The sequence below is a fragment of the Thunnus thynnus genome, chromosome 2, assembly GCF_963924715.1.
Source record: "Thunnus thynnus chromosome 2, fThuThy2.1, whole genome shotgun sequence".
NCBI lineage: Eukaryota > Metazoa > Chordata > Actinopteri > Scombriformes > Scombridae > Thunnus > Thunnus thynnus.
Window position 1 is genome coordinate 35,525,396 of NC_089518.1, and position 13,183 is coordinate 35,538,578.

Below are 13,183 nucleotides of genomic sequence, written 5' to 3' on the forward strand. Positions count from 1 at the left end.
CCTGCATGGGTTTTCTCCAAGCGCTCCCGTTTCCTCCCACAGTTCAAAGACATGCAGGTTAGGTTAGACTCTGAATTGCCTGTAGGTGTGAATGTGACTGTGAATGGTTGTCTGTCTCTGTGTGTCAGCTCCGTGATAAACTGGCAACCTGCCCAGGGTGCACCCCGCCTCTTGCTCAATGTCAGCAGGCATCAGCTCCAACCCTTTACAGGAAATGTAGATAAAGGATAAACAGACTTGACTAAAATAAGAAAAAATAGAGACATAATAGAGTATTTTATTTTTCAAAATGCATCAGTTTATTAGATGTAATATTAATTGGTTTGTTTTAATATACACCATTTCCCACAAGTTCACTGCAAATAAATTATTACCAGTTTTACAGACAAATCAACATCTGACAATAACCTATTACCTAAGACCTATTTTCCTTTCCTATTTCAGACCCGATTTGAAATGGACCTCTAGAAAACATGCTTGAATCCAAACAGGACCTAAAGACAGGCAGACCTGAGGATAATTACAACACTGGCAGCAGCGTGTTGCTCCAACAATTAATGAGCAGCTACGGTTGAAAAGAGCAGAAATACATGTCAGTTCTCCTGTACTTCACAGTTAACACCTCATGAAAAACACACTCCTCTATTTTGATGTTACAAAGCCGACTTTGGTCCTGGGTTGCATCTCATTTAGAATCCTGTATAAGCTCTTCAGACATGTGCTTTCTGCATGCTACAAACAAAAAGAAGTCCTTTATTGGGAAAATACAGAGGTGGATACCTGTTTAGCTTATACGAACACAATAGCTCAAAATCATCTTCCACTTCTGACCATTTCTGAAAAGGTTGAAAAATAACTCCACTGGATAAGAGAACATTTTGGCTCTGTGATTTATGAATAGCGCATGATGAGTAAGAACAAAAAAAAAGGTCTGGATTCTTCAGGATAAACAACACACACATATCTACAGTAAAGACTGATTCCCACTTGCTCATCAGAGACCTGGTCTTTGAAGTGAGCTCAAACCAGACAAAACCTGGAGGAAAAAAAAAGGATGACAAATGGTTTTGTCACCGGATTCAGACAAAGCAAATGATAGGCAAGTTGTCCAAATCCCCTCGGGTGACAACAGAACATGAAATGATCTTTTCATGTTGATTTGATGGTTAAGATAACGCACGATGACAATGGACGGGAAGAACTCCAAACAGAGGACACACTCAGGTGTGAAAAGGTTGTTATGTCTGCCTTCACATAGATAAAAAGCAGCTTTTCTTTCTTTCTTTTCTGCCTCGTATCGAGAAAGGAGGACTCTTTTTGTGTCTGGCTTGTCTTGTTTACTCTGAGCATCAATGAATCCCACTTGTTGGCCTACAGTAACGCAGTACGAGGATCCAAGCAGAATACCTCGGCTAGCGATATCACATTTGTATAACTGTCAGGACACGGGCCATCTGTGGATCCCTTTACTAAAAAGGCGTGAGATAACTAGCACTCCAGAGCTCAGAAGAAAAGAGGGCTCCTTTCTCTCTGTCTTTCAAACATTTAAAACAGATGCTATCAGGTTCACAGCTGGCTGGGGGCCTGGGCCAGATACCCTATCTACTGGCTTCTGTCCTCCTGTAGCCAGCCTTGAAAAGACATCATCAGGTGGACCCGGTAAAAGCAAAAGGAGGTAAGAAACATTTGTGTAGTGGCCAAAAAAATATGTACCAGTTTCACTCTAAGAGATAAATATCTTAGTTCAGCGCAGTCTTTGGTCCTTGTCTTTCAAATTCTGATTCTCTACAACTGTGAGTCAATTATACCAAGATAAATAATGGCTTCACATAAAACAGGCTCGTGATTGGCTGCCCGTTATGTTTACTCTACATAAAATGCAGCATCAAAACTTTTTGTTCTCTGCAGCCAACCTCATTATCTAACCCCACATTTGGTGAAAATTAAGATTATACTTATACAGCAATTTGTAGCAGCTGTGAACTAAAAAAAAAAAACAAAGATGAGAACACAAGTTAAAAATGAGTGTATTAAATGTTTAGAGCTCATTGTTTATGGTTTGCATTATTCAAAGAAGTTGGATTATTTATTTTGAATATTAAAAATCTGGTCAAAATTAGAATAAATCAAATAAAAAATGCAAAAATGTGCTAAAGTTGGCTTACAAAAGATCATCCGCGGCGTATGCATGTTAAAGATAACATCTGTTTATTACATCTTAGGGTTTTATTTTCATAGCTGTGGCAATCATCTCCGTCTGTTATGATAAGACTGAACTTGCATATATAATGAGATGTGGGAACACAGCGTCGTCGCTAAAACAACTGCAAGAAACACGGGTGGTCGGATGATTACACAAGACAACACTTTAGCCAGATTATCTAAACTGCTTTCTCTAGAAACCTGAAATATTGGTAATAATCTCTTTTTGAAGAGGAAAAATGTGCATGCAAAAATACAGCAAATACAGTACGTAAACAATATCTGTGATTGATGTTTGCAACTGTTCTTGTTATCCTCTTCCAAATAAGTTTGGCTAGCCTAGATGATTGTTTACATCATGATATCAATATTAGTATTTGGGATATAGTAAATTGTCTGGAAATTCAATTGACTTTTAATACTGTATAATATAAACAGAAAAGAATGCAAATAATCATATAAAAATCTAATATTGCTATGAAGCAGTCCTGCTCAGTAATTTGCAGCATTGCATCACATCCAGCTCTATAAAAGAGAGAGCTACCACAGTAGAAATGGTAAAACAAAAGTCACTGATTGTGGAGAAATGTACATTATGTTATGGTAAATATTTATTATATATATCCTAAATGATAACCAAATGATCACCGACCTTACAAAAGGTGAGACCAAAGCAGAATTATGTGTTAACTATCACATTAACATGTTTTCTTTTAATTTTTCCTTTCAGTTTTTGGAGTGTTTGTCATGAAAAACAGCAACTTTTGGTGTTATGTGTTGGGGCTTAAAATCAGGGTTGAAAAATCTCTGGTCCTTTAAAAACAATCCATGTATTGTTCTGTGAAAATGAAAATGATAACACACACAAAACAGCACTACAAAGTGCCTGCAGAAAAAAAATACACAATTACTTTTTGTTTTGACAGGTAAGCAAAAGTTCCCTCACAGCGAATCGGGCGAGCGCAACCATCGACTCAGACTTGGTTATTTGCTGCAAACAACCGACCAGCCTCAGTGTTGGAGGGAGCGGGGGGGGGACTCCTCCACCTTACGCTATGGAAAACAAGTGGAGGCCTTACGTCACCTGCCAGCAATTACCAAGAACAGGTGCTGTGACCTCACAGGGCAGCGAGAGGCCCCCCGCTTTATGGCAAACATCAGTCTGGTTAGTTCCTGAGAAGCTGAGCGCTGCACAGGTCCCAGGTAGAGATCCTGTGATACTCAATATTCAGTTTGATCCTCTTTGAAACTTTTTTTTTTTTTTTTTTTAATGTGTACACAGTTGAAATTTAAGCCGGCTAAAAGGAAAACACCAGTGACCTTAAGATGAAGGTTACGTAAACCGGTAAAGAATAAATTTCCACATTGCACATGCGGACAATAAAGATTATTATTATTCCTTTAAATCCGTGATCCGTGCAGTTAATAAACACAGCAAAGCATTTCAAAGCAACAAAGCATTTTTTGAGGGCAGCGTACTCACTGCCCTCAAAAAAAAAAAAAAAATCCACTCTGAACATGTTTATGTGCTCAGAAACAAACAGTGAAACTTGAACAGTGTTGACAATTGTAATTATTGAGGTCTGTGAAAACTGTGGAGGGATCCCCGGCCTCTTGACAATAAGGGAAAACCTACACAGATGTGAATTACTCCACAAACCTTTGGCTAATCTTTCAAAGCCCCACGGCTAAAAGAGAGGGATTTACAAATTCAAGTCAAACAGAAGCTGACAGCGGCCTGACACGTACTGCATGTGCCCCCTCCTTTGTGCTTTGACAATGTCCTACAGGTGGGGACACAATGGCCCGGACCACCTGACATCCTGTGGCATAAGGAATCTATGTCTGAATGTGTGTGTGTGACTGTAGGTGTTTGTGACAGAAAAAAAAAAGGGAAACAGCTAAAGAGAGTGAACTAAAGCTAAACCTCAATACTTTTTGAGGACTAAATCACATGTGTATCTCAGAATATAGAAAATGACAGTCATTAAAGCTGGGATAGAGTGTCCTGTTTACTTATTATTTGATCAAAATTTAATTTTGGTGCCTTCTGTTTAAAAAAAGGGTGCGTAGAAGAACTTAACAACACATTTATCAGAGTTACATATTGAAAAAAGAATTGTTTTAGTATCTATACCAAAACTCAGGTGTTATTTCAGTCCCAGTATCAAAAGATTTTCAATAATACTCCACCCTAGCCACTATTTTAAAGTTGGCTAAATGATTAATTACTGTCAGTACTGATTAACGTTTCATATTTTTTCTATTAATGCATTGGTAATGTTTATAAAATATGACAAAAAGAGGGAAAAGTGCTTATCACCAGTTCCCAGAGCCTTAAGTGACATGTTCAAATTGCTTGTTTTGCCTGAACAAAGACCCAAAGCTCTTAAATGACAGTAACATATGATCATAAAATCCTCACATTTAAAAGTGGCACCAGCCACTGATGATCCAATGAATGAAAATGAATCGTTTCTGCACAATATTTACTTTTAAAAGCTAAAACCTAATTCTGGCACAACACTTCAAATGGTACAATACATCAAATGGCAACATTTCAAATCAAATCAATAAAAAAAGTCCATCCATCATATGTTACAGAGTAAGAAAGTGAAGGGGAAGCGGCAGAGAGACATGTCCGCTGTCCTGACTTTATTACAGAATAGGTTTAATCACACCAAGCTGGTTTGACAGCAGGGTTTTCCATTGTCACACATGAAACTACTGTGTCAGTGAGTCGACACTGATTGCTTTTAGTTAAACTGCCCCCCATACACAGACACACACACAACTTGTCCACCAGCCCCCATACCCCACTCTACCCCCATTCTCCAGCCCACCTCAGCCCACATCAGCCCCCCACCCTCCCCAGTCCCTGGGAACAATCCTGCAGTGTCAGGGAGCTGTGCAGGTGTCTTGCGGTGTCAGCTGCCATACTGTTTATTATTGGTGGGCTCCGCTTTAGGAGGAATCCCGGGCCATCACTAACAACTGTGTAAATTTGTTGGGGTAAGGAAAACATGGCCTGTACTACAGGAATGTTTTTAGGTGGGAGCCCTTTTTTCTGGCAGGCTTTACCCTTGTCCCCTTTCTGGATATTCCTTGAGGGGCATGTGTGTGTGTGTGTGTGTGTGTGTGTGTGTGTGTTTCAGGCGCTTAGGAGGGGGTTCAGGGGTAGGATGAGTAGGGGTCATTGCTTATTTGACTTGGAAGTGACTTCACACAGCCGGCTTGTGTAATAGATGCAACTGTGGAAACCATATGTGCTGAAGTGTGTTGCATCTACCTGAACTACACATCCTGCAGGATATGTGATCCAGAGGCAGAACTCACTCACTTAAGAGTTTGGAGGCACTGAACCTTGTCATCGCAGTCACTAATCTACATTAGCCTGTTCTCTTGATATGTTAATGTTTTTAGCAATCAGATCAAAAAGCTTCAGAAACCAAAGCTGAAATTCTTTCCATTAAATTCTCATTGTTTCAGGGGATACACATTTATCATAATTCCATTGTTCTATTGATTCACTTGCAACAAATCATTCATTATTGTTGACGTAAAGCCTGTGACAACACACCAATAGCCTTGTGAGTAATGAAAGAGTTAATACTCCGAGTTTCAAGAGCAGGTTGTCATCCAGTATTTATAATATTTTAAAATATGGCTGTTAAATATAGCGGATTTCACTTATCAGAACAATTATTTAAACAGTATACAGAGTCCAGGAGATATAATTTATGTGTGGTGTTTTCAATTTTAATCAAAGTTGTAAAAAACGATGCACTCAAGTCACCAAAACAATGAAATTCACAAGATGGAAAAACAGTAAGTAAGTGTTGAGGAAATGATTTTTAAAAAGAAGCATTTCAGCAGAGCCAAAAGCTGGACAAATGCACTGGGATATGATTAATATGAGTTAAATATGGTGGGACTGGTGGGACTAAATATATATCTCCTGGTCAAACATCTCCACCTGATAGCCAATTTAAATTACACAGTAATGTTAACAATGCTACCTGGAAACATTTTTTCATATACAAAAATAATAGTATGTCAGATTTTCATGCTGGAGACTGGTGTTCACGTCCCGTCACAGACATGTTATTAACATTTCCAAATGTTTTAGTTGCCCATCCCTACCCATACCTTCACACAGTTTATTTGCCTTAAACACAATCTTTCACCAACCTTAACCACGTCATAGTTTCCAAGTGTGTATATATATATTGCAGAAAGTGAGAATTTTAAAAGGGATGGTTCCACATTTTGAGAGCTACGATTTACTCTCGTATCTGATAGTTAAATATGAAGCTACAGCCAGCAGCTGCTTTGCTTAGCTTAGCTTAGCTTAGCTTAGCTTAGCTTAGCTTAGCTTAGCTTGGCACAAAGACTGGAAACAGAGGCAAACAGCTAACCTGGCTCTGTCCAACTGTAACAACATCTGCTTACCAGCACCTCTAAATCTCACTCATTAACATGTTAAATATTGTTTGCTTCATCTGAACAAAATGTTTTTGTGCCAGACTTAATTGGCTACTAGCTGTTAGACAACTAGCAGTGACTCAAGGAAGTACTGCCTTGTGGCCATATTGGATTTACAAGAGTTTTGCATCCATTAATACCTTGTGATATTCAATTAATTGGGGCCAAAAAGAGACATTTTACCTTTATTTCATCTATGAACAGCTTATGAATTGAGTTTCCAAACTACAGCTGAATCTAATTCATATCAAAACATTTAAGAGAGACCGGGAGTAATGGACTATACGTAGATGCCACACACGAACACACTTATTGTATGCACTCGTTCTTTGAGAAATGTGTTGTAGTGTGCCTTTTAGATACAAGCGCAGGGCTGCGAGTTGTTTGTACAGTGCTGTGACTCACCATAATCTGTTTGAGCACCCTTTAACATACCCTCTCATCACAAACCTCCACATGGGCTGCTGATAGACTGCAGCCACCCTTCCCAGACTTTCCTGCAGCCTCTCCTGGCAAATATGCTGCTTTTCCATCCACTAAAAGTCTAAATCCAAGTTTAATTTTAAAACAGGTCTATATCTACAAAAATAAATAAAAGACTAGGGCTTTGATTGTTTCCGCCCTGGAAAGAGATGAACACATCTCAGCTTTGCCCCACAGATTCAGTGGCCACTATGACTTCAAATATTTGAGTGTTCATAATGCAAACACAGTATAGTATTTTAAACCTTGTCATTTCTGTCGCAGTCTAGCATTCCACTGTGCCATCATGTCAATGAGATACCTCACCACGCACGATGTAGAGGAAAAGAAGAAGTAGAAAAAAAAAAGAAGTATTTTCAATTTCTACAGCGTCATTTCTTGTTGTAATTGTTATTGCAGGCCTAAATGTGTGTGCATGCAATAAGGATGGAAATAATCAAAAGACATTTTTTTTCCTTTCGTTTATAATTACAGGGTGTGTCACTAGACAGATGTCTTGGCACCGGATACAAAAATGCACAAGTTAACTGTTGAAAAGGACTTCTTGCTCTACACTGTGGTTTTAATGTTATATCTGTAAGTCCTGCACAAAAGGCTGTGAAGATTACAGGTTATGCAGGGAAATAATTTTAATTCTATGAATTTTAATTAATTATAGGAAACTTTATTTTGTTTTATTCATTTTTTTGGCTTAACCCACAAGCTTTATTTGCCTTTATAGCTCACCTCTGTTGATTCCTTCTCAAATATTTCAATTTATTCCATTTAAGTTTGTTAATGATCTACTACAGATGTCAGCCAAATTTAGCTTTATGTTACTTGCCTTCCTCCTCAGTTATAGCAGTGTGTGTGTGTGAGTGTGTGCGGTTTTGTCCACATAAAATGAAGGCCATGTAAGTGCACATACTATGCAAGATGTTTTCTGTTGTTCATGTGTTTGTCTTTTCATGTCCTTCAAGACCACAAGAATTTCCCCAATTTGGAAAATTCTGGGAAATTCTTATAGTACAGTACGCAAAGGACAGAATGCCAAGTAGTGCTTGCAGGATGTTTGACCTTAAGACCTGATTAGATAATAACGCAACATATACTGTACAGTATGTTTGGTAAAATTTCTACATTTGCGAGTGATGTACGGCAAATAAGGATGTTAGAATATGTTGTGTTTGGTTGTTGTTTAGACGTCAGTTTAGCAAAAAGGAGATATGCGCATTTGTTTACCCCATGTGCTCTCCATCTGCATCCATAAACAGACTACATGGGTGTTTGTGCAAGAGACGGAATAAATAAATCCAGAAGCAGGTGTCCTCCTATTGGGCTTTCTAAACACCCAATGGTAGACAGCTACGCCCAGTGAGGTTAGCCATGAAGGCAGAACAACTGTGGCCAGATACCAAAGGGGAAGCGGCTCGGTCAATCAGTAAGGAAGGCAAGGCAGCTAGCTCAACCCTCGGCTGCGTTGGCCTCTGTCTTTTTGGAGAACTCGCCAGTAAAGCCATCACCACAAAATAAGTGGCTTGAACCCACACACTTCAAATTACAGGGCACTCGGAATCAGAAAATGCTATACTGCTTTTCGCAATTGGTGTTTTAGAAATTCTATTAAAACCTCCTTAGTTTGGCCTACGATGCAGCTTTGCTGTTTTTCTCCAACTGCATCGGTTCACGTCGGCTGGAAGAATTGTGCTTTGTTTGGAGAATTTTCATTGTTTTCACAAATGGTGCATTGCAACAACTGGCCAACATACTGTAGAGTACACATGGCTGCATGAAAACATTGTAGTGTGACATAAAAAGCAGCAGCATGGTTTGTGATCTGGAAGTTATCCAGATCCTATGGTTGTCTTTGGAAGACATGTTGGACGTGCCTATTTAAGTGTAGAGCTCACTGGGAAAGAGTAACAGAGTCACACCATGCTGTTACTGTAGTAATGCCAAAGCAGCTTCCTGCTGGAGCATAAAGCAGTGATGGGAACATGAAAACATGACCTGGACTGGTTTCCTAAAACCAACACTTCAAGTAGCTTAACAGCAACCTAATCTTTGTACAACCAGTTTTAATGTTGATTTTAGTCACAAGGAGTCTGAAAAAAGTCAAATAGTCCTTTACATACTATCTGCTTCTATTTTTTCAGTCAACTAAAGTAAAGTATTACACTACACTACAACATACAAGATAGAAGAGCAGAAGGAAAAGTCCATGTGCAATAAATGTAGGCCCTTGACGACAGAACCGGCAGGGTTCTTTTACAAGATTTGCATCAGTAGACCATCTGCTGTGCAGTTCAACACAACTGTAAGGAGTTAATTTGGAAAAAAAAAGGCACTTCTACACCCGCTTGCTTCAAATGCCACAACCACTGACTGACTAAAATGTGCTGCTAAATAAACAGAAAAAAAAAAAAAGATAAAGTGAACATTAAACTAATGGAGTCACTCTGAAGTATGCAACCTTTTGAGAGATTTAAAGGTTTGAAATCCTTGGCAGGTGGGAGACATTTTCCTGGTCCCCACAACTGCAGCTGATAAAGGCCTTCCACATACTGAGAATAAGCTGTCAGCCTGACAGGTGTCATCACTTACAGCGCTTGGTGCAGAGCCCTGTAACAGAAAAAGGGGTAAAGTTTCTGCTCCCTGGAAGAAGAAAAAAAAAACTGCCCCTACAGTAAATTAGTCGCATGCCTGAATTCAGGGAGGAATTACAGGTTGAGAATAGCAGGCGGGTCTGGCACATGTGGTCAAAACACAAATCAGTCAAACGCCATCTCAGCTACGGATTTCAGACACTAAAGTGACCAAGCAAGGCATATCTTTTCCCTCCCCTCCACTCCTACAATCATTTTCCACATTCCACTGGCTTTTAAATTACCAGTGGGAAGAAGAATACAAGTTTAGCCTAAAATACATGTGAAGCAGGGCAATGAAGTAGCCTGTCCACTGTTGAGTTTGCAAAAGCTTGTCCAATGAAATGAAAAAACGGGGATTATGGTGACATTAACTTTGCGGGCACTTTAATCCATTCTGTTGCGTTTCCTGTCTTGTTTAGGGACCAAATGTTTTATTTTATGTGAAAGTCTGTCTGAGGGCTAAATTTAGTTTGACTTTGCAGTAACTGTCCACATGCATGGGCTTCTTGGAAATATCACCAAGTTTACTTCTGTGTTAAAAAAAATGATACTGCAAGATGAAGATATAAAGAACTATTCTGAGCATTCCTATCTAAAAAATAGCATTTGACAGATATATGTGTTATACAGTGTGATTGACAGCATACATGTTCCCTTAATGCCTTTGTTCTGCATGTGTGTCACATTAGTAGTGCATGTAGGTTCTGCTTCAACATTTAGAGTGCAAAATCTAACAAAAATCTTTGCTTTCTTTAAACCAATAGTTACTGCCTCGGGATAAAAACCAAACCAAAATGTCTTGCAGTACAAAGCAGGACTACAGTTTGCTCACACATTGGCCGTATAGTGTAATGATTTTGATGTCTTTACAGTCTAACTGAAGGGCTCCAACCTACAATAAGACATGAAGAATAACATTAGTTTAGGCTGACTTTCTCTATCATCCTCCACTGCAGCAGCATGGCTTACTGGATGTTAAATATACCATTTGTCTGTTTAGCCTTTACTGTCAATACTGCGTGAAGAGAAGTTCCTTCAAGTTGGCACGTTGATCCTCTAATACTGGAGGAATTTACTGTTTTCACCAAGTTTGGCTGCCGATATTAAAAAGAAATCTTTAGATTCCATGAGTCATCTTGTCATAATGAGCTTGATAACATTTTTTTTTTCCATGTCATCTTTTTTTTCAGGTCAATTCAGGCCCTCGACTCCAACATAACTCCAAATGTCCTTTTTATGGGCAGATTTTCCAGAAAGTCCTTCAGTATTGCATAAACCAAAAGACATTTTGCAAACTTAAGTCTTTTCTGTACTTTTGGCTAACCCAGGAAAACATTATCATTCTGAAACTCTCCCTTATTAAAACAAGACCTTTATCACCTGTACAAAAGCCTGAAGGGCACAAACATTGTGGTATACCACCGCTAACACAACACTTATGACGTTCAGACCTGATATGCTCTAGAAATTGAAAGTGAGACCCAACAGCACTGTAGACGCATGATAACAGCAATAATGTTGTTTTATAAGAACCAAGATATGGTTTTCTAGAAATAACCTAATTAAAGTTGAGTATCTGCTGAGTGAAGCTGACTCCGAAGCTACCTCTCAATCCATGTTGTCTATCTTTTATTTATCCTAAATGTTCTTGTTTAAGTCTAACAGGACAAGTGGAGCTGGATGATAAGCATATGAAAAGTGCATTTTCTTGACTGCAGTATTTGCCTTTCAAGGTACAAAATGAAGAAACAGAAACATAAACTGCTTCCACTCAGACATCTGCTTGTGCAGGTGCATGACACTGGTGACGGCTTCGTGTGATTTGTAAAGCAAGTGTTTATCAAGATCTGAGTCCCTGAGAACTCGTCCATGAACGCCCAAGGTTTTCTTGTCTTTGTTTTTCAGTGGGGAGCTGCTCAGAATATAAGCTGCTGTGTTTTCTTGGGGGAACAAAGGCAAGACCTTCAGGTAACCATAGTTGTGTTAAGGATTTTATTTCTCATACATCTGTGTGAAAAGGGGGCATGCAAACAATGTTACCATCTGTGGTAGACGCCATATCATCTGTGACAACTGATTCAACACTGTGGAAGAACAACGTTGTTTTTACTGAAACTGATATGTTACAAAATTAACAAAATAAGTGTTAAAACTGTCAATCATCACCTTCTGGGTTGTCTGGAATAATAATTCCCAACGTAGTTCTTGGTTTTTTTTACAAATGGAATAACCGCAGACCAGCTTTAGAATTTAAAACATGGTTGACCTAAAGATTACTCTTTACATATGGACTTATCTATTGTAGGAGTCCTTTATGCATTTGTCCTGCATCCACTGCATCTTGCATTGGTAGTAGTTTTTTTTAAACATTTTATCAAAACCACAATCTCTCACTAATCCAATCACCAATTAGCCCAAAAACTGATAACGTGGAACACAGGATGTGGTCCCCCAAGTCTTCAGTGTCAAGTTCTTCGTATGCTCAACCAGTCCCTCCAACCTGACTCCTATAACTTCTGTGATGTGTAAGAACACCACACAAATTAATAGTAAAGACATGTACAGTATGTTGAAGGAAACAGGACTGCTTTTACTACTTAAAAAAAGACTTTTCTTCTTGGGAATCAGATTGAAGTGCAGCACTAGTTCATCATGTGCTGTACAATATACTAATTTTCATAACATAGTGGTTTTGTAGTGAGTATATATATCATGGTATGATTTTGGAATGCCGCTACCATTTAAACTTAATAAATAAAAGATGAATGTTTTACCAAAACCTTTATAGTTTTTAAGATTGTTATTCAAGGAGTTTCACAATTTATTTAAGCCTTTGTAGCTGTGATTTTTCCATCTCCTCTGCACAATGCATCAGGGGGCAAAAGTGTCCATCTACAGAAACCTCTGAACTCAATCTGAATATTCTTCTTTTTTATCACTTTTTTCATCGTGAGGACTACATACTCAAATCTGCTTAGAATTATTACCTAGTATGAAACTGGGTCACAGTTACAGTGTATATATATATATATATATCCAGAATGGAACTTCAGTGGCTGCATCTGTTTGACTGCACTAATACAAAGATGACATGCCGACGCTTAACTGCACGTTACAAACATCCTTCAGATCGTTCAACTGGAAACAGAAACAAATTCATCTTGGTGGGTCTGAATACTTGTCATTGTCACCTTGGAGACAAATCATTGTAATGTGGTTCAAATTATCGTACAGACTTACCCACAGCGCAGCTATGCAACAATTACACAGTGCCCTTAGTTCTAAAGTGGGCACGAACAAGGCTGCCACAAACAACTTTATTTTTGAGTGCACTCCCTTCCTGTTATTGGAGACGGATGTTTTAACAGATTTTTGAGTGGAGGCAA

The 13,183-nt window shown here is 38.7% G+C and overlaps 1 protein-coding gene across 2 annotated transcripts in view; it reads right to left on the reverse strand.

Annotated features, from left to right (window-relative positions):
- The window catches only part of cfap299 (cilia and flagella associated protein 299), an 81,002-nt gene that overhangs the window by 19,091 nt on the left and 48,728 nt on the right, over positions 1–13,183 (reverse strand). The gene's annotated exons all lie outside the window — the stretch shown is intronic.